The following is a 27,693-nucleotide window of genomic DNA, read 5'->3' on the forward strand; positions in this document are numbered from 1 at the left end:
ATTGGGTAGATGAGTCATAGACAAGTTTGGTTTAGAGTAAAAGACACACAGGCTTTGACACCACGTGGACCAGCCTTTAAATCCCCTAATTACTAACTCTATGACCTTGGATGTGTCACTCACCTTTCCTGGGCCTGAATTTCTTCTTTATAAAATGGGGTCAAAATATTTATGTTTAGGGCCATTGTGATGGCTGAAGATTAGGCAGGTATACAGCCTAGCACAGACCAAATAGTCAATAAATGAGAGCTATTACTGGTATTAAATGATGTGAGTCTGTATTCATGAACATAACTCAACTGCTTTGACTCCTCTGGTCATTAGCATGAACACGTAATAAACAGTGAAATATGCAATAAGAGATCCCCCGGGGCAACTGTCCCTGGAGGAGTCACCTCTTCCCGAAGCAACTGGCCATGCTTTTCTACTTAGAGAGTCTCTTATCTCCGCCTTGCTGTGAGCTGTCCTTTTTCAGCGTGATTGCTTCTAGCAAACCCTCCTCCTCCTAAGGAGCATTCCTCTCTGTTTTTTCTATAACCTTGGAGGAACTAAAGGCTGTTCAGAGGAAAAGATAAATTGAGCTTGTTCAATCAACAACTTTAATTTTACATACAATCTTAAATCAGTGGAGTCTGATCAGAGGGTTTCTCAAGTCTCTTCCTGTGGAATTAAGAGCAGGTATTCACAGACCTTATTTAGTTTCACCCTGGCTGATCATCACAATCTCTTAGGGGAATTTCTTTTAAAAATACACGTCTGTCCCTCCTCCCCACAACCTGGAGACCTGGAATTCAAGAGTACTCAGGTGATTCTGTTTCAGGGTTTGAAATCCAGTGGTGTATGCCCCGGGGTGGGTTCTACACAGACAGATGAGGCTGTCGGAGCCCAGGTGAACTGGAAGATTGCTCTTTTCACTCTTGGGTAAGAAAATGGCACAGACATTACTTGGATCCGGTACAGGGATGAGGGCAGACTCTGCATATTTGATAGACATTTTCCCTGGAGAGTCATAGCCAGTCAATTTGGAGGTGTCATTCAGAGCCGGGCTAGGATTCCAGAACTACTTTTTCTTTACTTTTCCTCCTAGGTTGCCCTGTCATGTTGCTGGAGATGGTTCACCTCCGTGTACTGTTCTTTTCTGGGACTCAGATCGGTTTATGATATATTATTATTTGGCTCGTGGGCTTTTATACATGAAATTTCACTAGTTGTCCACACAACTGGGTACATATCCATGTGAACTGAGATCAGAGTTCCCATAAGAAAAAACTCTCGGAATCAAAGGCTCAAAGCAATGCCTTTGGGTGCATCCAGCCCACTCCCTTGCCCTCAACTCTCCTACTGTTCACAGTGACCTGTGAGTCATGGTTAAGCAACACACTGATTAGTGTGTGAGTGCTCGTTAGGGTACTAGTCAAATATTTTTACATACTTTTAGAGACAAAAGTCTCTGTGAGACAAAGAATTCCAGGCATAAGCCAATGGCCTACTTCTCCTCAACAGTAAACTTCCAGCACAACAAACCAATCTCACCAGTCCCCAAAAGTCTGAAGCTGACCCTACAATTGTGAGTCCAGAAAAGTAGAAAGGTCTCATATCAGCACATATTCGGGATTATGAAAGCAACTTTTATTGGAATAATTGATAAGACAAAAACATTTACTGGGATATTCTAGTTTCGATGCGTTTTTCTCTTCTCTCTCATTTTCTAACCACATCTTTTATTAATTTTTGGTTTGGGGAAGGACAATGTGAAAATATGAAATCTACCCTGGGCAACAGTAATTCTCTAAATGAGACCCTTAGTCCTGCCACAAGGTAGGTCTTCCTGGTAAGTGGACTTCTTGGTATCTACTTTATTATGAAGATGCAATTTTAGTGACAAGGAAGCTACAACTCATTGGTTACCTTCCTGATTTTCAGAGCATGGGTCATCTAGGAACTTCCACGGCTTTTTATATGAGTATTTTGAAAAGCAACCTAGCTCAAAATAGAATAAGCTAAAAAGACAATTTATTGGTGCATTTCCTCAGATGTCCAGGAGTCTTGACCGGTTTCAGAGATGGCCGCCTGGAGGGGCTTGTTAATGTCATCAGGACTCTGCCTGTTTCCGTGGAGCAGGTGGCTTTCTTCTGGTTTGGCTTTCTTCTCTAATAGGCTACCTCCAGCTGCTGTAGGCTTTCATGGCATGGTCTCTGAAGCTGCCATATCAGTTCAGAAAAAGGACCCTCCCGCCTTTGAACATGTGCCAGCCCTCTCCCCTTGGATGGGGGCTATGAGATGCACTCTGGTGGCCAGACCTGGTTCTTGAGCCCCTGAAATGGCAGGGGGGAGGGTGTCACACACAACAGCACAGAGCAATTCCCAGAAGGAACTTGTTGGGGCAAAGAAGTTATTATTATTATTTTTTAATAGACTACTTTGGAGTGAGAGAAGTTGGTTCATTTGCTATGGGAATGATGAAAAATAACTTCATTCTACTGTTACAGGACTTTTGGAGTTAATGGAGACCACAACATAATCTGTGATCACATGGAATGCATTAGTATGCCAAAGGAAAGTTCCATTGAAAACCCAGTATCATGTCACTTTCTTAAAATGGTTCTCTTGTAAATGACCAAAAATTTATTATGGGAGCCTGAGTTTTATTTATTTGATAATTTCTGAACTAGAGTGAAATAAGAGTCATACAATTCAAATATAGATGATCTTTCTGAGAAAATGGGATGAATGCAACTGTATTTCAAATGTACTAAAAATACAAAATACATATTTGCTACATATTTTAGAGACGTAATCATGTTGTGAATTCGTGTCGCATTCAAAATCAACCGTTTTGATAAATATAGATTTTTGCCTTTTAGAATTCCGAGTAGCAAACACTCAACCGGAATGGGTTTAATCTTCCTAAAACAGTAAAACCCTCAAAACCCCAATCAAGTTATTAAGCAAATCTAAAGAAAAAGCATTACCAAACCATGCAATATGAGATGAATAAGGATGCACCCCAAAACGCTTACTTGATTTTGAAACATCAGCTGGCCCATTCTCTAGGGCCAGTACCTTGTGCTCAGAGATTTTTTTTTCTATATTCTCTACTGTCTTCTTCAAATCTTTTTTGGAGTCTTAAAAGTGCCTTCAGAAGTTTAGTCTACAAATACTAAGGCGGTCCGTCTTATGTATGAAAGTTAGTCAACAGAGAATGTTGTCAGGCACCGGGATCTGGACAGGCTGACTGGCGGGTTATCACGCTCACAGAACAGGCTCCGGGTCTGGGGTTTCCTGGCGGTGGAGGTCGGGCGGTTCTCCACCGGGGAGGGAGCGGGGGTCGAGCGCGGGGGGTTTGGAGGCGGGGCGGGGGTTTAGGGGCGGGAGTGAGGGGAGGGGGTGGGGCCGGGGCGGGGCGCTCGGGGGCGTGCACACTCGGCGGAGCCACGCGCTCGGGGCCGCGGCGACTCGCTCCAAGTTCCCTCCCTCGCGCCCTGGCGAAGGCTGCCCGAGCCCTCCCACTCGGCGCAGACCGAGCCGCCGCGGCCGCCGCCGCCAGCCGGGCCCTCAGCCGCCCCGCGCCCCAGGGCCCCTCGGTCGGCCCCGTCCACGCTCCGCCCTCCCGCGACCCCGGCGGCCCGGCCCCCGTCCCTCGCGGGCCCCGACTCCTTGTCCCCGCAGCCCCCGGAGCCCGGAGCCCGGCTCGGGCCGCACCGCTCGCGGCCGGGGAGCGCGGCCGAGGTAAGGCTGGGCCGGGGGCCGGGTCGGGGGACCGCGCCGCGCCCCGATCGCGGACAATGCGGAAGCCGCGCGCGGCCGCGGAGCCGCCGGGTCCGTCTCTGCCGCTCCGGCCCTGCCTGGGGCTCGGTCCAGCCGGGCCTGGGGGCCGCATGGCCCGGACCGACGCCGGCCGGCGTTCCGGGCCGCGAGCTCGCCGCGCGCCCAGGGTCGGCGGGAGACCGGGCGGAGGCCGGGGCGGGGGCGGGGTGCGCGGGGCGGGGGGCGGCGAGTGGACCCCCTCGGCCAGGGCTCCTCGCAGGGCCTCTCGTCTTGGGGGCTGGGTGCTTTGGGAGCATCGGGCTCTCCCCGTCGCGGGCTGGGAATTCCTGCAAGAAATGCAGATTCGGAGGCAACGAAAGTTTGTTTTTGGTGGCCCCCTCCAGCTCCATCCGTGGTCTCCGTTGTGTCGACTTTATTTGAAAGCGTACAGATTTGAAATGGAATTAAGTGACCCCTGGCGCACTCGTGCCCCGTCACGCCGCGGAGCTCGGAACTCGGCCGCCCAGCGCTTGCAGGTTGGGGGAAGCCGCGGAGCCCGCTGCCCAGCCCGGGGGGCCCCGCTGGTGGTGAGAACCCGTGCGGCAGGGTGTAGACGGGGGTGACAGCTCTCCCTCCGTGCAGGGTGCAGGCCGGGCAGGGAAGCGGAGAGAACTTCGCTGTAAGCTTAAATCACTCTGGAGAGCGGAAAGCAAACACCAGGTGCCCGGCTTTTTAACCCTTTCGAGTTGGTATTCAGATGTACTTAGCCACAAAAATAAGCAGGCTTTATTTCCCGCAGGAGATGCAAGCTAACTTTGCACTTTTCCTCCCGGCCACGTCCTGTGCAAAATCTGGCTCACATCTGTGACAACAACTGCATGGCTGGCGTGGTGAGGACTGCACAGGGGTGTGATTCTGAGAAGGGGAATATGATAGTAGACTAAGCATTTTTGCAGCATAAATAGTAAATGACTGTAAATGACTTCCATTTTCTTCATTTCCCCTGTTGGCCGTGAAGATATTTATTTAGCCTTTTCCCCCCGATTTAAACTTAGAGTCATTCCATGGAAAATACCTATATTAACTTGTACTTGTTTTGTGACATCACCACCCCTGGTCTTTCCAATGAGCTATTTATTAAGCATAGTGTTTTTTTTAACATAAGGGTGAGTTAATGGTAAGCCAGACTTCTTCCTCGGGTTAACATTCCATTGCCTTACCCTATGGTACTTAATTTATGGTATTACTGTAGATGGTATTTTGACAGCCTGATAATCTGTAAAGAGCTTAGAACAGTGCCCTCCCTCCGGAACACGGTGCTAGGTGCCAGCTGGTTTTAGTTTTCATTTGTATCACCGGGTCATGTGTTTTTTCTCTTTGGAAAATGGTTGTTTTGGTTTTTTAAGTCCCAGATCTTTTAAATCACGGTCTATTTTAAGTCTGCAGTTTAATTTTAGATCAGAATTGAGGTTGGGCTGTTGTTTTGCTTATGACGGACGAGCTGTTCTGTGTATCCTTATGTATGAAGTATAGCAGGTTTGTGAGGACGAGAACACAGTCCTGCATCAGGTCGTATGCCGGTACGTTTCGCGAGACTTCATTATCCTGAAGGGCCTACCTGTCTAAGGAAAAGCCTAGACATTAGGAGAAACCTGGGCTCTGAACCCCTCCCCGAATCCCCTCGTTCTATAGGTTGAAAATCATACTTTCCATTCCGCGTTGCTGCTAGCAACAGCCGTTAGGTAACTCCTACCATGTCAAAAGGTAATAAAAGATAAATATATGTACTGTATACACACGCATCAACCAGCGCATATAAATCTTACCCGTGCTTTAAAATCTGCAGAGCAGAGTTTATAGCGTAACTAGCCAAGAAAAATTAAAACTACTTAATTGTTGTATGTTAGTAACCAAAAGATTATGTTTGTTGTCTAGGTATTTGAAAAGATTGTCAGGCGTTTACCTTCATTCTGAGGTCGCCCCCGCTTTTAACTTTGAAGTGACATCTTTTTCATTCCTAAACAGTTAATTTAGCTAAGCCGAGGCTTGGCGTGAATTCTTGGGGGCCCTGCAGAGCCAGGGCTGCTGTGCGGACAGTTGGGCAGTAGATGGTGCTGAGGATAATGCTGGGGGACAGACGTGTGCTCAGGGAAAGCTGCAGGGATTCCTTTAGCAATTTCATTGCTTGCCCTCTCCGCAAAATATACTCTGTCTGCACTGACACATCCTAACAGTCTTCTTAGGAATAAACTTTTAAAAAAGTTTGTCCTTTGTCTTTTCAACTTTTAAAGAATATTGGCCAGATTTTTCTCTCTGAAAACCAGGGTATTCCAGGTATTAAAACATTGTCAAAATATTATTTAGTCGACTGTACCCTTTACTCTTATTTTCCCATAATAGAGTAAGATTGACTGTTCTGAGCGTTGGGGATCTCCAACAATCCTGGACTTTTTTTTTTTTTTCTTCGGTATTTAACTTCTAGGAGAGAGAAACAAATGATAAGAAACCTACTTGCTTGTTGACTTTATTTAAGACAACAACTTCCTAGGGTGAATTCTCATTTATTCTGGTTTTTACCACCATTCTGCCTCCCAGTATGATGCAGTGAGAATTGAAATTCAGGCTGAAGGCTCTGGAGCTCTGCAAAGCCATGACTCATCCACGAAAACATATATTCATTCTACTTAGTACAGCGCCAAGGAGAGGAGGTGCGCTCGGAACAAAGGCTTTGTGGATTGTGATGGGAGTTATCTCTGCGGCCGGCGCGGGGACCGGTCCAGTCCCAGACAGATGACGGTGCGTTCCCTTAACTCCTCCAGCGTGGGGTCCTTGCTCTTATCTCCTTGCTGCAGGTGAGGCAGGTGACTCACGGAGCTCAGAAGAAGCAAAGCTGATTTCATGTTGTAATGGTGATCTTGTTTGGTATTGAAAGCATTATAGAAACACACAAAAGTAATGCTTGAGAATTTTTCAGAGGAGAACACAAATTATGCCCAGAAATGTTCACCGAAGAAGCTAAATGTAACATTCATTCTGAACTTCGTCAGGATAAGTTACGGGGTGATTTGCATGGAAGATTTTGGAGAATAGTAGTTAAGAAATTTAGTGTTTCATTGTTCATGGATGTCATGGTCCAAATAATTAATTGCAGGTAATTAGTTACTGGCAAGGAAGTGTATTGCAGAATACATTTTCATCCTGTTTTTAAACCGGGGTTAGTTTCTGGATGATCTTTTGTAATACAACATTAATGAACTTAAGTCATGCATATTCACTCCTATTCTGACATGTTTGGTTCCCTCCTGCTTGTGAGAAGGGCCTGCATGTGATTTTCACATTTTTAACTTTTTGTGGTTTGAGTCTCACAAGGAGAATCACGTAAGAACACAGCATTTGAAGTCATCAGTCTTGTTTATTAAAAAATTAAAAAAAAAATTTTAAGGAAATGTTAGTAGGTGAAACAAATTACTTCCTTTTTCCAGTACGATTAAACAATTCTAAAGTGGAACTGGCACTAAAGATGGGATTTTTAAAATTGTAAACACTTTAGGGAGAAGTTCAGAGGTGAATCCTCAGCCCAAGGAAACAATACGTCATTTGGCAGACAGGTGTCTAGAAGAACGATAAGAATTCTCTGCTGTAGTTTATACCTCAGAGCGAGCTCAGTGGGTTTTGAAATTGTCCAGTTCCGGATAAAGCTTTTCAAAATACAATTCGGAAGCATATGGGAAATTTTGGAGTCGTTATGTTGTAATGCAAAGCATTTTACCCCTCAGGGCCCCTTCAGAAGTTAGTTGCATCTTTTTGTCTTTTTCAGGAAGAATCACTGGTATCCTTCAAAACGGTCATTTTGACAGCAAGTTTTTTGTCCCCTTGACTGGACTGTGATGAAAAGGAAGTAATTATGTGAAATAATGTAATTTAGTAATTTCTTCTCTTATGATTGTTATATATTTTTTCTTTATTTTTTGGCTGCGTTGGGTCTTCACTGCTGTGCACAGGCTTTCTCTAGCTGCGGCGAGCGGGGCTGCCGTTTGTTGCGGTGCGTGGGCCTCTCATTGTGGTGGCCTCTCCCGTTGCAGAGCACGGGCTCTAGGCCCATGGGCCTCAGTAGTTGTGGCACGTGGGCTCTAGAGCTCAGGCTCAGTAGTTGTGGCGCACGGGCTTAGTTGCTCCGCGGCATGTGGGATCTTCCCGGACCAGGGCTCGAACCCATGTCCCCTGCATTGGCAGGCAGACTCTTAACCACTGCGCCACCAGGGAAGTCCCGATGATTGTTACGTTAAACAGATATTTATATATTGATTGTGTGCCAGGTGCTGGGGATAAGCAGTGCCCAGGAAAGACAAGGTCCCTGCCTCTCTAAGGCATCCTAGTGTCAAGTGGGGCAAAATAGATGATACAGTAAACAAGCAAATAAAAAGCTAACTTGAAGCAGTAATAATTGCAGTCAAGAGTGAGGGTGGTGTTCTAGTCTGGGCTGGGCGGTCTGGGAGGGCCTCGTGGAGGATGTTTGAGCTGAGACATATGTGAAAAAAAGGGGCAACCTCTGGAAGGCCTCTGGGCAGAGAGGACAGACAGCCTGTGCAAAGGCCCCGTGGCCTCTGTGAGGAACAGGAAACAGTGGCAGAAGAACCAGGTCAGCAGGGCCTTCCTTGTAGGCCACCTCTGCATTGGAAGCTGCAGTGGAAACCTGCGTCCTGTGCAAGTGGTCTTACTGATTCTTACAAACCACATGAGAAGGTATTTGCAGATGCCGTTGCTTCCAGGTGCACTGAAGGCTGATGGTGTCAGAGATTAAGGAGACTGGGACAGCCCGGATTTGTCAGGTTCAAGGGGAGTCACAGACACCATGAGCACATTCAGAATGGGTGGTAGATCCCTTGGGAGTTCTAGCTTTGTTCGTCTCTCTTACTCCATTGAGGGCGGGGCAGGGTGAGGGCTTGAGCTGCGGGGATTCCAGGCCAAACACTTAGCTGTCCCAGCAAATAGGTAAGTCGGTGCCCAAGGGGCTGGGAGGGGGAGCATTTCTAGTTGAGCCTGTCTGGGCGCAAAGATCGGCTCTGTAGGTTGAACAGGTTACCCAGGCTTCTGGAACCTCAGTATCCTGATCTGTAAAATGGGGAAAGCTGCAGGAACTACTTCATGGGATCGTTGTGAGGTTTTAGGAGGATGATGCTTGCAAAGTGCCGGGCACTCCATGGCGTTTGATTGCTGTTGGGTGTTACTGTCTCGTGGATGTCATCCGTCCCTCCATCCGTCTTGTATATTCTTATCACACGGGTAACAGGGTGAAAGGCCCTTTTTCAGAGACTCACCCTGACTGCTGAAGCTAAGGTTGCCCCTCCTCCAGCCACTCTGTGTCCCCCAGTCCTATGTTATTTTATTCACAGCCCTCATTCCTAAGGGAAATTGTATACTTTGTTTACACATTGTTATTAGTACATTTCTCCTGGTTGAGAGGGTCACTGTCCTGTCAGCTGCTGTATCCGCAGGGCCTGGGATGGGACTTAGTTACCAATCAACTGTGCAGGTGACACTGCTGACTATGGGGTCCTTCCCACGGGAGCCAAAGGCACAGCAGAAAGGCCTGTTCTCAGGCAGGGTTCTTCTCTGACTCTGTTTTTTGTGCTGAGATGATGGGCCTTCCAGCCCAGGTGTATAAACCCGGGGTCCAGTGGGCAGGCTCCAAGCCGGCCTTGAGAGAGCATTTTGGGGACGGGGGTCAGAGGAGAGGGAGAGTTGGTATCTGGAAACGTGGGTTTCTCGGGGTAGTGGGACATGCTTATGGCTTCACCCCGGCCCTTCAGAGGGTGTCACCTGCTTCATCTTCCATAAATGTCAGCGGGGGCTTGCCTAACACCTGTGATGCCAGCTTAGAGGCACCCACCTCCTTCTATAAACCACAAGAGGAAACATGGTGGGGAAGTGCACCCGCTGTGAAAGGGACCATGCTTGCCTCCCCCCTGCCCCCGGAAGCGGGCACTGAAATCAGGACCAGAGCTGGCAACCTGGTGGACCTGCGTAGTCAGCACTCGGGACCGTGGGTTATTCCCCCCCGTTTCCAAGTCATATCTTGTCACTAATGATACTGTGTCCCATTATAATGACGTTTGTTGGTGCACTGATTTTGATTCTATATTTTTGTATTTTTCAAAAGGAAATCATACCCATTTTACAAATAAGAATATTTATATGTTCTTCTCCAGGCTTTAATCTTTCCCAGTACTTGCTTGTTGACTGTAGTCTTTGGGTGAAGTTTAGTGAATGAAATGTAAAGACGTGTTTTCAAATCCTTGTGCAGACACTCCACCATCCTAGAGGTGTGAGCCTGTTTATTTGCACACACGCAAGCTGTCATCTTCTGATCCCTGGCTACCGGGGGGGCCACCGTTTCCACTAGGGGGTCAGAAACGGACAGGTGGAAACGGGAAACTCAGTGGTGTTGGGAAGTACCAGTGAATCCTGACAGCACTTCTGTGTTTTGACTGCATCGTTAGAACAAGGTGAATTGGGAGTTTCCCTGTACACTTAACTTGAGTTGGGGATTTTTCAAATCCTTTTAATCTATCCCTGGCCGTTGCTCATTCAAATGGTCACGGATTGGAATGTTGTGATTTTTAAGAATCAGATGTTTTTCTTCCCAGTAAAGTTTGTTCTTGTTCAGTGACCATGAAGGAAGAAGAGAAATCATTGTGTTGGTTTGGAATTTGACAAGTCCTGGGTGCTCCTCACAGCTTCTGTGAGCTTTGTTTTAACTTACAGCAGGACTCGGGTGTGTAACTACAAACCTTCTGACAGTTTTTGGTCAACGTGGCCACCATATTTTAAGGGATAGACTGGCTGTCTAGTAACTTAGTTATTTAATTTAACGGAGTTTTTTTTTTTAATCCTTGTTAGTGAATTTATATTTACAGTTCTTATAGGGGGAGAGTATTATAGAGTCATATAAATCTATTTTCTGTGGGAAGTTGGGATATTCTGTTAGGTCATGCTAGAGGAGATTTGGGCTTTATCTGTAGAGTCTGGAATTTGGTTTTAAGAGAACTTTCCATATAAGTGATGGGAGTCCCACACATGTCACACAGTTGGGGTGTGTGTGTGTGTGTGTGTGTGTGTGTGTGTATGTGAGAACTTCACTTCTCCAGCTCTAAGCCCTGTGTTCAGTGTGAGCTTCCCACGGGCCACGATTCCCCGGTTAGATGCCGCCCTGCCCTCGCTGCAGCATTGAAGGGTTCCAGCTCCCGTGGCCTGATCGGCTTATCGGGTCTCTCCCACAGGTATTTTTCCTTTCAGAATCCACTGGCACGGGACCGAACCGCTTTGGTTCTTAGCCGCCCATTGCTCTTTCCACATGCTTTTTCCAGAGGGATTTCAGCACGAAGCACTCAGCTGTTGAAAAGCTCTGTCCTTTCCTTGGATCTTTCCCCAAAAGCGTTTAGGTGAGTTCAGTTAATGATAGAGAGACTGCGTCCCAAAGCCTTTTAATTCAGCGCGCCAAGACGTTATCAAACATCCTTATACGTTTTGTGTCGGAAATACCTAAGGATCTTCATTTGAATTTGGATTTTTCATGTTACCAGGTAGTACTTATTACTCACATATACCTGGTGTCAGTCAGGGTACGCCAGAGAAGCAGAACCGATAGGATCTCAGTCTTGATCTCAAGGAAGTTTATTGTAAGGAGTTGATAGGCGCGTGTGGTTTTGGAGGCGGAGAAGCCCCAGGATCTGTCGTCTGCAGGTGGGAGACCCCAGAGAGACGAGGGCTCAGCTCCGGTGTGAGGGCGGGTGGAGACCCGGGTCTCAGCTCAGCCGGGCGGAGGGATCTCCCTCTCCCTCTCCCACCTCTTGTTAGGTTCAGGTCCTCCTCGGATGAGACAAGGCCGCCCACACCGGGGAGGGCCACCTGCTTTACTCAGTGCACCAGTCTGAATGTTAATCGCATCCAGAAACGTCCTTACAGACACACCCAGAGCCACGTTTCACCAAATACCTGGGCACCTCGAGTCCCAGTCCAGTTGATGCGTAAAATTGACCCTGACACATGGGCAGTATAATCAAAGCATTTCAGGAACTAGATGAGCTGTTGTGAAAACATTTTGTAGAACTACTGTTTCCCAAGCCTGTTTAAATGAACTGCCCCCCGGAGGGCTAAGGCCATGGACCCGCCTCCATGAAGGCTCTCCCAGAAGGACCGGCAACGTTGCACCTGTGCCTTGCCGGCCAGCACTTCCTGCACTCATTCAGTTGATCGCTGTATTTTATGATGTGTTCTTGGTTCCTGGTTCCTTTAGTGAGACAGTGAGTTCATCAGGGATGGAGGCACTGGGTGTATTTCTCCGCATGAGTGTCGCCTGCGTGAGGAAAACACGGTCGTGTCACTGACACCCCTTCTTCTCCCTACTCTGTGTGGTCCTGGTGTAGCCCACACCCATGGAGATGACCTTCACAGCCATGAGCACGGAGGCCTAAGTCTCCACCTTATGGTGGATCCCCGACACAATTTACGTTCAAGTTTAAAGCAGTTTCCTTGTATAATTATGTCTGATTTCCAGTTTGTTTGTTTTGGGCTGCGGCTTGCGAGATCTCAGTTCCCCAGCCAGGGACTGAACCCAGGCCACAGCAGTGAAAGCCTGGAATCCTAACCACTCGGCCGCCGGGGAACTGCCTCCCTTTTTCTTTTTTTGAATGAAAGATAGGTGCCTTTTGTTAAGAGAGTTCCCCTCACTCTTATTTGGTCTTAAGATTTCAACCTGTTAGGGAAATGTCTCAAAACTTGGTGCTCTGTGATGAGCTCGATTGGTAGGATGGGGGCGGGAGGCTGGGGGGGAAGGAGGTCCGAGATGGGAGGGGACGTATGTACACATAGAGCTGATTCACTTCGTTGTACAGCAGAAACTAACACACCATTGTAAAGCAGCTGTACTCCAATTAAAAAAAAAATGGAAAGAAGAAACTTGAAAACATACATTCCTCTGGTTTCAACAGAAGGTAGTTTTCAGATTTGATGGTAGATACTATTTATTATCGCATAACCTAGTGCATATAGGAAGGAATTGAGTGCAGTATTGGTTTTCTATAGGATTATTCATACCTCTGATTTTTCCCCGCCTTGGCCTGTGTAATCAATGATAATGATAGCGATATCGTTATCACGTCAGACCCTTATACAGTGTTTAGTACGTTCCATCACTCTTTTCAGCACTTTACCTATATTCTTGGTACTTGCATGGTGGCTCTGCCATCTTCTAGTTGAAATAGTTGATGCATTTACGCTTCTTTTCTTCAGTGACGTTGAGCTTTAAGAGGTAAGTAACTGATCAGTTGCCTATAACTAAAACTTTAATTTCTCCCAGAGGTCACTTTTAGGTTGACTTGTGTAGAATGGTCTGGGCTTTCCTGAGGTTCCTTATCTGGCCATGTTTGGATTATGAGTTGGTTTGAGACGAGAAGCAACCACAGGCAGCGGTTTGGTACAGGGCCTGGTGACCTTGACAGTGGTGGGTGGCCTTGGCAGGTTCCAGAAGGCTGACTTTCAGGTCTGTACTAGACCCCAGAGGAGAGCTTTATCTAGTATCCTGATCTCCTTAGATAAAACTGGCTGAGGCCAAGGTACGTAGAGCTAAAATCTTCTCACCTGCCACGTTTCACCATTAGGCCATGGACGCCATGGCTTCACTGAGCTGTTTTCCGAAAGCAGTGTTCAGATTTGGGTCAGCTGATGCAGGGACTAGTGGTGTCCCTAGTCACTGGTACCACTTCCATTTCAGCACATACATGCTTGAGAGCCTGCCGTTGGCCAGGGACCGTGCTGCCACCGGGTCGCGTGGACGTCGCATCCTCACTCGTCTTGAAGCTCTGCGTGGCTCCGGGCCTATGGGCCACCTCCCTCAGAACTTCATCCTCATCTCAGCCATCTTAGACCTTCATTTCTTCAGTTCTGACCCCAAGACCCTGCCTGTCATGGAGCATCGACGTGACCTCAGGGTGCTTCCAAACGCGTCCATCCTCTGAAATGTCCTGTTGCTCCTGTTGAAGTTGTCAGGGTTCCTTGTGAGTGGGGTCACGTGATCCACAGTGTTGCCCACTCACGCGGGGACGGCAGCAGCAGTGAAGCGAAGACTCTTCTTTTTATTCTAGGAGAAAAATAGAGCTTCGTCCCTTTTTCTTTTTACCGTTACTTTTTGGCCCCTCTATCCCCACTTTGAACAAAAAGTAATACCGAGTAAAAAGAAAAAAAAAAAAAAAAGTAATACCGAGAGAATATTATTCAGAAAGTATTTTTTTCTTGCATCTTGAGAAGTAGCAGCAAAGCTCCTGTAAGAAACTTCCTTCTACCGATAAGAGCGTGAATTCCTCAAACCTAAAAGAGCAAACTTAGTAGCACGCAAGACAACTTTCATCTGTGCTCGTAGATGTTACATGCTTTGTGGTCTAATGAAGCGACAGTGTAGGAGCCGTGGAAAGCTTGCCTTTGGGAAGGGGTGACTTCTCCACCCGCCCCTGCATCTGAACTGACGCTGCCACCCTGGGAGTGGGAGAAGCCTCCAGGCTGATGGCAGAAGGCAGGTCGATGTTCTTCAGCCTGTGCTCTGCCAGCTGATGCTTATTGGCTCACCGTCACCCCATCCTGAAAGGAGGACCCTCGTCCCGTTTGACATTCTCTCTGGGTTTTCCCCTCCATCTGATTCTGAAATGTCTCTCCTGCCCGGCCCAGCTCTGCGTTCCTGGCGTACCTTCCGTGACCCTCGGTCAACTGAGACCGACCCCCAGGCCTCCATCCTCTCTTCTTTTCTGGCTGATACCCCCGCCTCGGCCTTCTTCCCTTTCCTGCCTCTATTGCACTTTCTCGGGAATTAGCCGCATCGCCGGTCTGTCACGTTGCTCAGCTGCTCCAGGCCCCGCCCAGGTGCCCAGGACAAAGTCTTGTTAACCCACCGTCCAGGCTTCCCTGACTTGGCCCCAGGGCCCCTCCAGCCCCTTTCCTGGGCGCCTCCCGTCCACTGCACCTGGTGTTTCCTCTCTCTCTGCTCCGTGAAGTCCTGGTCATCCTAAAAGGCTCCGTCATGCCTCCTCTCTGATTCTTTTCCTTGACTTCATGTGGTCTGAATAAAAAGAACAGAGGAGACAGTCACGTCTTTTGTGATGCTCAAGTAATGTGAACGCAAAGGCGTGAAAGTATGTCTCTGCCTTGTCATTCGATAGAGGGACGGGAATCATATCCAAACCAGTAGCCTCTTGTGAGAATCTGCTTCAGTCTTAGTCTGCTCTGCTACCCTGAGAGTGGTTTGCATCTCACAATTGAGGTGAAGGGCCTCTCAGGTGCGGAGGGAGTTTGCAGATGGGATCAAGGTGGCACTATTGATAATATCCTGAGAGATCGTGGAGAAGACAGGGCGTGCCAGGATTAAAATAAATGCCCTGAATTTTCAGAAAACGCCAAGAGATCCTAGCCCTGCACTGTCCAGTGTGCTGGCCGCTGGTTATGTGACTGGCCTGAATTGCTATATCCTCTAAGCGTGAAGTACCAGATGTTGAAGATTTGCTTGAAAAGAGAATGTAAAATGCCTCATGAATAATCTTTTACGTTGCATGTTGACATGATACTATTTTGGACGGATTGGATAAAATATATCATCACGATAATTTCACCTGTCTTTTTTTTAATTTTTACTACAGCTACAAGAAAACTTACAAGAACGTACACGGTTCACGTTTGCGGCTTGCATTCTGTTTCCCTGGGAGGGTGCTGTTTTAGATTCTACGATTCATCGCTTTTCCTTCACGTCCTTGGCAACATCCTACGGCACAGTGTGGAACAGATGGCTGAGCCCTCGTAGGAAAGGAAGTAGTCAGAGCTCAAAGCAGGATAGTCTCCCGAAGAACAAATCATGCCAAGCCAACCTCATTTGTTTTCCGTAAGGTTACGAGGCTAGACGATCAGAACGGTTCTGCAGGTTCCTATTTGAAACGCCTCCTCTGATGAGCTCGAGGACAATTTAGGGAACGTAGAGTTGTGGTTGACGGCATGGCTGTGTCTGTGGCTGACTGAACTCAGTTCCCAGAATGTCGTATATTGATGGTGGTGTCGGGAACAGGCTGGGGGATGCTCTCAGGCTTCCCAAAGAGCTTGTTTCCTAAACGAAGGTCATTTATGAAGATGTCAAGTTTGACCAGGTTTTGGTAGTCTGGAGAAGGTTACCCACGCCAGCTGCGGTCTGGAACTCGTTCACTGAGCACGTGTGTTGAGGGCACGTGTGCCCAGGCACCTCGTTGGTTGGGTGCTGGGAGTGAGGACTAAGGATGTATTGTCCCCGACCTCGAGAGTGACCTTCAAACTGTTGTTTCTGAAAGAACATTCTGGCTTTGCCCACTAGGTACCTGTTTGGCTGCATCCGTACAGAAGTGGATCGTTCGGCATCTGGTCAGGGTTTCTGAACTTTAGTTGAAAGTTATGGACCTTCTGAGCTCTTAGCAATCTGAAGCTTGTGGAAAGTTCTTTCTCATGTTTATGCAGCCCATCCACTGCTCTGCTTCCCTCAGAGTTCATCTTCCACGTGTGTAGGAAGTAGCTGTAGGCAGAGTTTAGGTGACCAGGAGTTATCTTAGACCCTCCTAGAATCACCTTCCTGACCGAGAAGCCCTCTGGTCCATCCTGCGCTCTATTGTGGTTGGAGGATATTCCAGAAGCGGCCACGTGACACCTTTGCCTGTATTTTGGTGGAGATGTTGTCAGTATGTCCTGCATTGTTATCACTCAGTGCGCTCAACAATTTACACACTTACAAATTTGTCAAAAACATGCAAGGCAAATCATTTGATGATAAACGGTAAACTTTAGGCAAAATTGAAGCTCGACTATAACAACTTAGTAGGAAATTATGGCTGGTTTCTTCTCTATCTTGTCCTGTTTCTATGCTTTAATTTTCTCTAAGTCCTGAAATTTTAATTTTCTGTTTGTCTCTGATTTTATTTTCTTTTTTCTTGAAGGTATCTCACATCTTTTTGTGAAAGAAAGCAAGGCTTAAAGTAAAACTAGGCGCTTTCTTAATGGTTATTTAAAGTCTTTACATTGGGAAGGTAGGAGTTTTATATTTGACTGTATCGGAGCTTTCATATTACCTATTTAGATCAGCAGTGGGCAGCTTTCCAATTTTTTATTTATGTATTTTTTTGTAGATGAGAAAAATATTTAGAGGTTACATTTTGTTTTTCCATTCAAAATTACAAGACTTATTGATAGCTTTGTGTGGAGGAAGGGTGGGGCAGGATTCTTACAACTTAATTATCTCTTGGGTAGAAAATCTCCAAGAGAAGTTTGGTTATGTTTCTGGGCCCTGAACGGGGCCCTCTCTGGGCGTGTTGGGGTGGTCGCAGTACCTGGCAGGCAGGCTTCTGGGCTCCCGTGCTTGTGCGGGGATGCTCGGGGTCCCCTGGGGTTGGCCCATACATTTCTCAGAAAAGCCTGCAGGGCTGGTGTTTCTACTGTCCCACCGAACTTGGTGCCGAGAGCTGAGGTGGAATCTGCAAGCTGCTGGCGAGGGGCAGAGCTGGTCTAGTGCCTGCACTCAGGGAGCCAGGGCTGTGGCCTTGGCCGTGAGCAGAAAGAGAGGCCCTCACCGCCCTCCTGGCCTGGCCTCCCCTTTCCTGGGGTCGTGCATCTCACCACCCCCGACCTGGACTGGCAGAGGGTGGAGTAAACATCCCCACCTTTGTCTTCCCCAGCTGGAGCTCCCTGCCCGGGGCTGCTCCCAGAGGCCCTGAGGTCCACTCTACCCTGGGCTGTCCCTTCTGCCCACCCGCCCTCTCCAGGCCTAGAGGGGCTGTTGATGGGATGGCAGGGTTGGGGTCCAGAAGGGGCTGGACAGTCAGCTCTCTGTCTCCCACGCCGAGGCCCAGATGATTTCCATCCTGACACGTGTCCGCTTCACCCATAACCTGCTGTTGCCGTTGCCATTTCTAGCACCATCTTTTTTTACTTCTCATTTTGGGTTTATTCCATCTCGTTTAGAAGCTCTGCGTTGGCTCCACAGTAGATTTAACAGTCTATTCAGGGCGCTGTCTCGGGCACATTGCTGGAAAACAAGGTCACGTCTCCCTTTAACACCAAGACAAACTGATAAATGCTTGCAAGAGGAGCGAAGTAGCGGCCTTCAGCTCTGGAGTGTTTGTTCCCGTGCTGGGAAGGAGGTCGGGACCCGTGTCTCCTGGGGACGGGGGTTTTCTGTGCCCTGAGATCCGGGCCTCTCGTGTGCAGCGTTATGCTTCTGCCCTCTGTTCTCTCTGGCTTGGCAAAGGGCCAAGCAAAATGGGAACTCTTAGGGTGAACTTGGTGTCACAGTGCTTCCTCAAAAGGCCCTTCAAGATTACCTGCTCCAGCGGTCCCCACCGTGGACCCCTTAAGGACACCTGGGATTCTGTAGCATCCGAGTGGGAGCCGGGGGAGCACCCAGGTTGCCTCTGGGGGGGCCAGTGATGCACAGGTGGCTTTAGGAGCCCTTGATCTGGGCCATTGATTCCCAGACTCTAGCACATCAGAGTTAACCTGGAGGGTGAAACACGAATTGCTGGTCTGTCCCCAGAGTCTCTGATTCACTGGGTCCTAGAGGGCCTGAGAGTGTGCATTTTTAATGGATTCCCCGGTGATGTTGAACCTGATCTGGGGGAAGTCCTCATTCTTAAAGATGCCTGGTGCTTGCTTTGCGAGCCCCCAGGCACCAGAAAACTTGGCAGGATCCTGGGCTGGAGGGAGGGTGATTGAGGGTGCATGTCTTAGAGGCAAAATGTTGGGAAGACAGAAAGGGTTATAAGCGCTCACCCTGAGGAGGTGAGCTGTGTGTCACAGGTTTTAACTTTCTCACCAAGAATCTGAAACAGCGTGGATAGTTTTTACTGTAACGCTTCTGCTTATAAGCCAGGGATGTGTATGTTTTCCTGTAGCCGCTTTGCCTTTGTCTTTAGTCCGTGTGCATTTTCACAGTTAACGTATCAGTTCCTTTATGGTTTGCTTTGGGCGGGTACCATTTATTAAGCATTTTAAGACATCTGGAAGCAAAACTATGAGCTTCATATTCTATTTTAAAAGAAAATAATTTTAATGGAAATCTGTTCTTGGAGCGTATTCAACTTCTATAACATATTTTAAAATGAAGTGAGTATAAGATATCCTTGTTAATTAACATCAAGACTTTGGACTGTGAAAATGTACTTTATTTCCCTAGACTGAAAAAAATGTTTTTATGAAATAATATCCTTGTCTTGGGAATTTTCGTTTTTTCAGCTGAGTTAGTTCTGTTCCTGCCCTCAGACAGCTTGCTTTTTTTTCTAATTGTTTTAGAGTACATCAAATTTACATTCTCGGAACACTTTTTCTTATTTCAACAAAAATTAATGTAGGTACTATTAAATGGATTATATTTAAATGAATATAGTGAAGATAATTTCTAAATTTAGTTTAGACCCCTTAAGTAAAATTGCCCTCAGTGAGCTGAAACTTTTTTTTTTTTTTTTTAGTTACAGGGATTTAAAATGACATCTAGTGAAATGTATATTCTATAATTAAAATAAGTCCCATTTGGAAACAAATTTGACTCACAGATAGAATGTTGAACTATTTCTTATTATATCATTCAATGCATTCTATTTTTATGGTTTAATTATAGAGTTGACCCATTTAATCTGAGTATCTCACAAAACAGAAACTAGGGTATCTTTTAAACTATTTTAGAATCTGAGCAATCGGCTGTCTCTTTGGTGAGTGTGGCCAGAGGGAACCAGAACACGTATTCTCTGTGTCCCTTTGATGATCTTTTTATCTATGAAATAGATACTTTTAGATAAATGATTACACTGGGCAAAAAGAACACTAGGAGTTGAAGTAAAATCTGTATTATCTACTGTTGCATAATGAGTGACCCCAAAACGTAGCATCCCCAAATGATAAAGGTTTCCCATCTTCACATTTCTGTGGCATTCGGGTGTCTAGGGGGTGGCCGGGTCCACAGTCACCTGGAGGTGGGACAGGGCCCGGAGGAGCTGCATCCGAGGTGGCCCAGCTGGGTGGCAGGTGGGTTGATGCTGCTCTAGGTGGGTCGGGAGAGCTGGGTTCACCCTCACCTGGGACCTTTCCCGGCACTCTCTGAACTGTTTTGGTTAGAGGTCCACCTCTTGGCCAGGGAAACGCCAGACGGGTGGTCCTTTGCAGTGTCCCAGACTGGCTCGCTGCCCATCTCCACGTGTTTGTCCTGAGGTGCCACCTTGTGCCAGGAAGTGCCAGGCACCACGTTCCGTGCCCCCGGTGAGGTGATGCCCTGAGCAGATGTGCAGGTGTGGGAGGGATCCAGCCCAGGGAGGCTTTCCTGTAGAGGGTCCCATCTGGGCCCAGTCAGATCTTCCTACCTCTTAGGGAAAGGTGGGTGTTCGGTAGATGAAGGGATGGGCTGGCGGAAGGCCGTTGGTCGGGCAGAGACTCAGAGGGACATTCTAGCCAGGTAGGTAGGACCAAGTCAAGGGATTAAGGCGTGAAATGGCAGAGCAAGCCTGAGGTGCTTCCGGTAGTCTAGATTTGCTGTGTGAGGTGAAATGCTCGGGCTGCAGAAGGAGTCGGGGAATGGAGGAACCTAGCACGGCAGGTGCAGGGCTTGCACCTCATCCTGTAATTCCGCGCTTCCGAGCCGCACAGCGTGGATGCGTGGTCACATTGTTCATCGTGTGCATTGTCTCGTCATTCCTTTGACTAAGGACTGAGCACCTACAAGGTTTAAGGCTTTGCACCGTGCCCCTTACTCCCGCGAGGTGGACATGTCTCCATCTTGCAGAGGAGAGGCTGGTTGAGGGAGGTGAATAGACTTGTGCCAGTTCGCGTGGCTGGTGAGCACCGGCTGAGGGTTCCTATGCCTCCATGTGAAAACGTAGAGTTAAATGCAAACTGATTTTTCGTAAGAATCACGCGAGGCACATGTTTAAAACAAAGAGTTCCAGCTCCACCTTAGAGTTACTTACCTGTAGGGGAAAGGCCTTGGGGGGTGCTGAGAACTGGTGGAGTTGAGAGCCTAGCTTTGCTTTAGGCTGGGACTTTGTCTCAGTGTGGGTGGGAGAACTGGGGGAGAGGGGAAGTTATATATGGGTTGAGAGGCATGAAGACCAAAGGATTTATTGGGAAAATTCTGAGTGACATTACAGGAGTATTTTCTTCTAAAAGATTTCTAAAGTTTCGAAAAAATAAATTGTGAAAGAAGATACCCATAAGCTTCAGTATCGTGGAAAGCAACACACCATTTGATTTTTGATAATTGATTTGATTTGGTATTTGTCGTTTGGTTTGATTTGATATTTCATTTGAGTGAATAGCTGAAAGGTGCTAATGAGGTATTTGATACGTATACTGGAACCAAAAGCTGAGAAATACCTGAACACAAGAGCCCAGACCAGCATTAATGTCCTGGCTTTCCTTAGAACTAGAGAAAACCGTAAAGAGTAAATTCCTAAGAATTATTTTTAAAAGGTACTTTGGTATTAAGGATTGCTCTGTATTTCAAGTTTATTTAGAAAAGAACACTAGTTAATTATTATGTTTTTAAATGCTCAAACCAATATATTCATATTTTTATACCCTTATCAATTTTTTTGGTCTACTTCTATCAGTCATTGTATGAGAGCTGAAAATCTCCAACTATCCAACTATGATAGTGGATTTGTCTATTTCTCTCCTTAGTTCTGTAAATTTTTGCTTTATTTAGTTTGAGGTTCTATATTAGGTGCATATACATTTAGAAATCTTAATGTCTTTGCGTTGAATTGATTCATCATTATGTAATGTGCCCTCCTTATCTCTGGGGAGGCTTCTTGTCTTGGAGTCTACTTTTTCTGATCTTAACGTAGCCATACCAGTTTTTATGATTCGTGGTGCATGATATCTATCTATATCTATCTGTGTATCTCTAGATATGTAGACACAGATACCTATGGATATACACATAGTCATGCACCATGATATATATTATGATATAGTATATATCATATTACTATATTTTATAAATATATATATGTTGTATTCTTTTATTTTTGACTTACCTGGTTTTTACACTTAAAGGATGTTTCTTATAAATTGCATGTAGTTAGATGTTGCTTTTTTATCCAGTCTTGGCAAACTCTCCCTTTTAATTGAGGATTTTCTCCATTTACATTTAATATAATTATTGATATGGCTGATTTTAAGTCTGCTCTCTTATTATTTGTATTCTGTTTGTCTGATGTGTGTTTTTCTTCTTTCCTGCCTCATTTTGAATTAATCAAGTATTTTTTAGTATTTTATTTTACCTCCTTGGCTTTTTAGCCAAGGTTTGGTTTTATATTTTACTGGCTGCTCAAGGGGTATATATACATACATATAAAACCATTGTCTACACTGAATTAATATTACTACTTAACATTTAATCTAAGAATATTGCTACTATATATTTCCATTTACTTTCTTCCCCTACTTTGTGCTGTTGTTATATATTTTACTTCTACATATGCTATAAACTCCACAATATATTATTATGCTTTGCTTTACAGCCAATTACCTTTTTTAAAAAAAGTTTTAAAAAAGATACCTTTTTACATATATCCCCACATTTATCATTTCTGTGTTCTTCATTCCTTCCTGTATATGTGAGTTTTTCCATTTGGTACTATTTCCCTTCAACCTGAAGAACTTTTTCAATCATTTATTGTAATGTGGGTCTGCTAGTAACAAAGTGTTCAGCTTTCATTTAACAGGAAACTTCTTTAATTTGCCTTCATTTTTGGGGGGGTAATTCTGCCACGTATAGGATTCTAGGATGGTAGCTTTTTTTTTCCTCTTAGCATTTTAACTATGCTGTTCCATTCTGCTTCCCTTGTCCCTGATGAGAAGTTGGCCACCATTATCTTTGTTCCTAGTGTGTCTTCACCCCACCCCCGCCGCTTTTTAAAAGTTTTTTCTTTCTGTGTTTTATTTTCAGCAGTTAGACTATGATGTACCTAGGTCTGGTTTTCCTTGTATTTACCTGGGATTCATTGAGCTTCTTGGGTTGGTGGGATGATTTTATCAAATTTGGTACATTTTATTCACATTTCTTCAAATATTTTTAATCCTATTGTTCTCTTTCTTCTTCTCTAATTACCATATTTTTTATCACAATAAATGATACTGATTCCCAAGTCACTGATACTTAGTTCATTTTCTCCTTTTCTTTTTCTCTGTTTAATTTGGAAAATGTAAGGTTACTGACTTGTTCTTTTGCAATGTCCAATTAGCAAGTCTATCCAGTACATTTTTAATTTCAAATATCGTATTTTTAGTCCTGGATTTTTCTTTAGTTCTATGTTAGAGTTTCTTCTGTATCCTAAAATAATCAGTCTCTTTTCCCATTATATACTTAGTTTCCTATAGATTCTTTAACATACTTATTATAGTTCTTTTAAAGTACTAACTATTAATTTCATTAATGGGGTCATCTGAGAGTCTGTTCTTATTAACTGTGTTAATTCTTAATTATTGATCACAGTTTCCTATTTACTTATATGTTTTGTAATTTTAAAAATTGTATGCCCGGGGTTGTGAATAAAGTAATAGATTGAAGTATAATATTTTGTTTCACTTGTCGGAGAGTGCAAGGGTGGAGTGAGAAGTGGACATTCAGATCCCTCAGAATCGAGCTAAAGTCAGAGTTACACTTCTAACTAGTTTGAGTTCACCTAATCTGCTTTTTTCATCTTTGTCAGTATTTCAGCTTGGAGAGGGTAGGACTACAGTTTTAGCTATTTTTGATTTGCCTTTGGTTTCAGAGATGGAAGCATCATAAGAATGTATAGGCTGTGTGGTTTCTCTCTGTTTTCTAAACTTTATACCGTTACTTTCTCAGATAATTTTGGGGGTTGGGGCAGACTTACTAGGAAAGGTGATTTGCTTTTCACTTGTTGTTCTTGCAGATTCCAGTCTCTCCTTGCAGTTCCCACTGTTGTGTCAGGCTTGTCTGTCCCTCCTGTACCTGCCAAGTCTCTCTGAGGGCTCCTCCTCCCCTGATCCAGGCTGGCAGGGCACAGCCCTCAGATACGGAACCTCCATGGGCTTTCAGCTCGCCAGCGAAGGCCTTTTTTTCTTGTTGAAATTAGGATCATTAAGTCTCCTTTATATTTATTCCTCTTTCCTAGACTCATAGAAAAGTATGTTTTCATTTTGTCCAGGTGAAATTTCTTGTTACCATGAGATCAAAGGCCTTTCATGTGTCCTGTATCTTAACTGGAAATGGAAGTCATACATGCATTTTTTTAACATCTTTATTGGAGTATAATTGCTTTACAGTGGTGTGTTAGTTTCCGCTTTATGACAAAGTGAATCAGCTATACATATACATATATCCCCATAGATCCTCCCTCTTGCGTCTCCCTCCCACCCTCCGTAGCCCACCCCTCTAGGTGGTCACAAAGCACCGAGCTGATCTCCCTGTGCTATGCGGCTGCTTCCCACTAGCTATCTATTTTACGTCTGGTAGTGTGTATATGTCCATGCTACTCTCTCACTTCATCCCAGCTTACCCATCCCCCTCCCCGTGTCCTCAAGTCCATTCTCTATGTCTGTTTCTTTATTCCTGTCCTGCCTCTACGTTCTTCAGAACCTTTTTTTTCTTTTTTTCAGATTCCATATATATGTATTAGCATATGGTGTTTGTTTTTCTCTTTCTGACTTACTTCACTCTGTATGATAGACTCTAGGTCCATCCACGTCACTACAAATAACTCGATTTCGTTTCCTTTTATGGCTGTAAATGCCTGAAAGTATGAAGTCCATCAGTGAGTTCCCTTGCCCTGTGGCCCTGCGTTGACCCATGGAAAGCAGTGGCAGAAGATCAGTACCCAATTGAATGTATTGAGTGACATTCTTCTAATTTTTCTTTTCTGGAGACTAAAATTTGTGATATCTGTGTTATTCTAATGGGCCACTGCTGGTTACAGATAACTGCCAACAGAACAGGATATCTGAAAGGGAATAAAAAATAAAATCAAGCATTGTTCTCTAGGACTTGCCCTGAGACAAACTCCTTTTCAGTTATGAAATTGCCTAATCAAATGTAGGTCAGAGAACAGGAAGAGTTAAAGATATGGGCATAAAGTGCATTCATAGCTGTCGTGGTCTCTTTGGGGGGCTTCCCAGACTGGGTGGCTTGCCCAGCAGACATTTACTTCTCACAGTTCTGGCAACTGGGAAGTCCAAGATCAAGGTGCAAGCAGATTCCGTGTATCATGAAGGCTGGCTTCCTCGTTCATAGACAACAATCTTGTTTCTGAGTCCTTTCTTGGCAGAAGGGGCAAGGAAGCTCTCTGGGGTCTCTTTTATAAGGGCACTAATCCCATTCCTGAGGGCTCCATCCTCACGACCTAATCACCTGCCAATGCCATCGCATTGGGGTTTAGGATTTTAACATTTTAATTTGGGGGGAACACATTCAGTCCATTGCAATAATGGTCCTACTACTAATGGTTTAAAGGTGATGGATTATTTACCATGTTTCAGGTTCCAAGTCAGTGGTGTTAAACGTATTGCCATTTAATTCAGAACAAGTATACCTTTAACCACCAAGATATAAATACTACCTGGTTTAACCACTTTATTTGATGATTAATCAATTTATTTTTTATGTTTTAGATTGTCCTATCAGTTCCTTTTGATCAGCCCATAATATTTTAATCTAACACCTACTTTATTGTGGACATTGATTTGAGAGTAGAACATGATGGACATAAAAGAATTCAAAGACTGTTTGTGAAACATACAATTTAGTTAGAAAAGTAAGGCTTACATAAAAGAGCCAAACAGCCAAAAAATGCTACAAACGATCACATACTAAATGCCCTATTTTATGGAGCAAGCCGTATTTCTTACCATGCCATTTAGTATTGCCATTAAGATAGCAGAACTGCCTTAAATGTAACGGAGCCATTAGTGTGATGTTTACTCATAGCGTCCCACTTTACCTGCCAGTCCTTCCTATTGACGTTCATTTCTCAAAGCCCTAAAGGTAGCCTATAGCAGACACTGAAGACGAAAAGTTCGGTCCTCGGTGAAACTTCACCCTGACTTATTTTACAGCCGTGCCGGTAGCCTGGCTCACACCTCCCCTTGCTCACATGCTGGGGGGCAGTGCTGAAGGTTTGAGGGTTGCACCAGGGAGAAGGGGGCTGACAGCAGCCTTCTGCAGGGCTGGCGACGCTCGTCGTTCGGGAGGGGGCCTTTGCGGTCAGGCTCTTCTTGTCATAACCGCAGTGGTGTATATTTAGCCCGTCCATTCTTAGGGCTTCACAGGTGAAGAGCACCTGACTCTGCGTTTCTATCCTGAAGCTGTTTTCCTGTGACATGAAAAGTAAAGAGGTGCCCATTAGACACCCGCTACCCCATGGATGAACCCGGAGGGTATGGCGCTGACCGGAGTGAGCCGGTCACAGAAGGACCACTACTGTACCATCCCGCTTACAGGAAGGACTTAGAATAGTCCAATTCCTAGGGGAAGACAGTAGAGTGGTGGTTGCTAGGGACTGGGGGACAGGGGAATGGGAAGTTAGTACTTAACCGGTACAGAATTTCCATTTTTCGAGATGAAGGGTTCTGGAGACGGATGGTGGTGACGGTCACACAACAGTGTGAATGTACCTAATGCCACTGAACTATATCCTTAAAAATGGTTACAATGGTAAATTTTATGTTATATGTATTTTCCCAGATTAAAGAAGTGTAATACTATAAAACAGGATGCCTCAGTAAAGCCCTGCTTAAGTGTTCACAAAAAAGCGCCCATAGATTGTATTACATTTTATTGATATTATGCTGAATTTTTGTAGGAGAGCAGAAGATACCAGTGTTGATGTTGGCAGTGTTCTCCACTTGCTTGTTAATGAGATGTATAGCTTTGTTTTTAGAGAAAGCTACAAGTAGAGAATCTTCGGCCTGAAATCATTGCCACGTGCTCTGGAAAGCGCTTGAAGGGGACTCCAGTTCCATGTCTCACCTAGACAGGAGAGCCCCCAACCTCAGGGCTGTGAAACAGGTTTGTTCTCTTGAGGACCAAAAAATAATGTGGGAAAGCTGTGCCCATGTGCTCAGTGAGCATAAGGAGTGTGTGTCTTTCAAACAGCTTAAGTGATACTTGGAGCCCCTGTAGTCCAACATTGACTATACTATAGAGGCTAATTTTTTAAGAAAAAAAAAAAGAGAAGACTTTAATCTCATCAATGCTCTCTCTTATTTGGTATTTAGAGATGCCCAGGAGGATGGAAAATTGCCACTTTATAATCATAGCAGAGAAACAGAAATTTGTTGACAAAATTTCTTGGCATGATATTCTAGGGTTATTTAAATAATATCACGTAATTTCTATTTTTGTTTTTCAAGGAACATAGTGATTTATTTAATAGATAGTCATTTAAAAAATGTAATTGATAGAAGTAGAATTATCATATGACCCAGTAATCCCACTGCTGGGTATATACTCAAAAGAATCTAAAGCAGGGTCTTGAAGAAATATTTGTACACCCACGTTCATAGCAGCATTATTCACAAAAGCTAAAATATGGAGGCAACTCAAGTGTCCATCAAAGGATGAATGACTAATCAAAACGTGGTCGATACACATGATGCAATAACATTTAGCCTTAAAAAGGAAAGAAATTCTGACCTGTGCTACAACGTGGATGAACCTTGAAGCCTTCATGCTAAGTGAAATAAACCAATCACAAAAAGACATACCATATGATTCCACTAATATGAACTACTGAGGCAGAAATTAGAATGGTGGTTGCCAGGGGCTGGGGGAGGGGGAATGGGGAGTTATTGTTTAATGGGTCTAGAGTTTCAGTTCTGCAAGATAAAAAGTGTTCTGGAAATGGATGGTGGTGATAGTTGTATAGCATTGTGATGTCTTTAATA

At 45.2% G+C, this 27,693-nt stretch overlaps 1 protein-coding gene across 7 annotated transcripts in view; it reads left to right on the forward strand.

Moving 5' to 3' along the window:
- Positions 1–3,594: 3,594 nt before the first annotated feature.
- The window catches only part of FAM110B (family with sequence similarity 110 member B), a 129,315-nt gene continuing 105,216 nt past the window's right edge, over positions 3,595–27,693 (forward strand). For 2 of the 7 annotated variants that reach the window (XM_030859706.2, XM_030859708.2), the window contains exon 1: positions 3,595–3,729. The gene's annotated coding sequence lies outside the window, so the exon portion shown is untranslated. Of the gene's footprint in view, positions 3,730–4,230; positions 4,284–4,450; positions 4,468–6,528; positions 6,544–11,171; positions 11,190–26,383; positions 26,816–27,693 lie in introns of those variants that run through there. The other 5 variants (XM_060287233.2, XM_060287237.1, XM_060287235.1 and 2 more) reach the window with 5 other exon arrangements.

The sequence above is a fragment of the Globicephala melas genome, chromosome 17 (genome assembly GCF_963455315.2).
Source record: "Globicephala melas chromosome 17, mGloMel1.2, whole genome shotgun sequence".
Lineage (NCBI taxonomy): Eukaryota > Metazoa > Chordata > Mammalia > Artiodactyla > Delphinidae > Globicephala > Globicephala melas.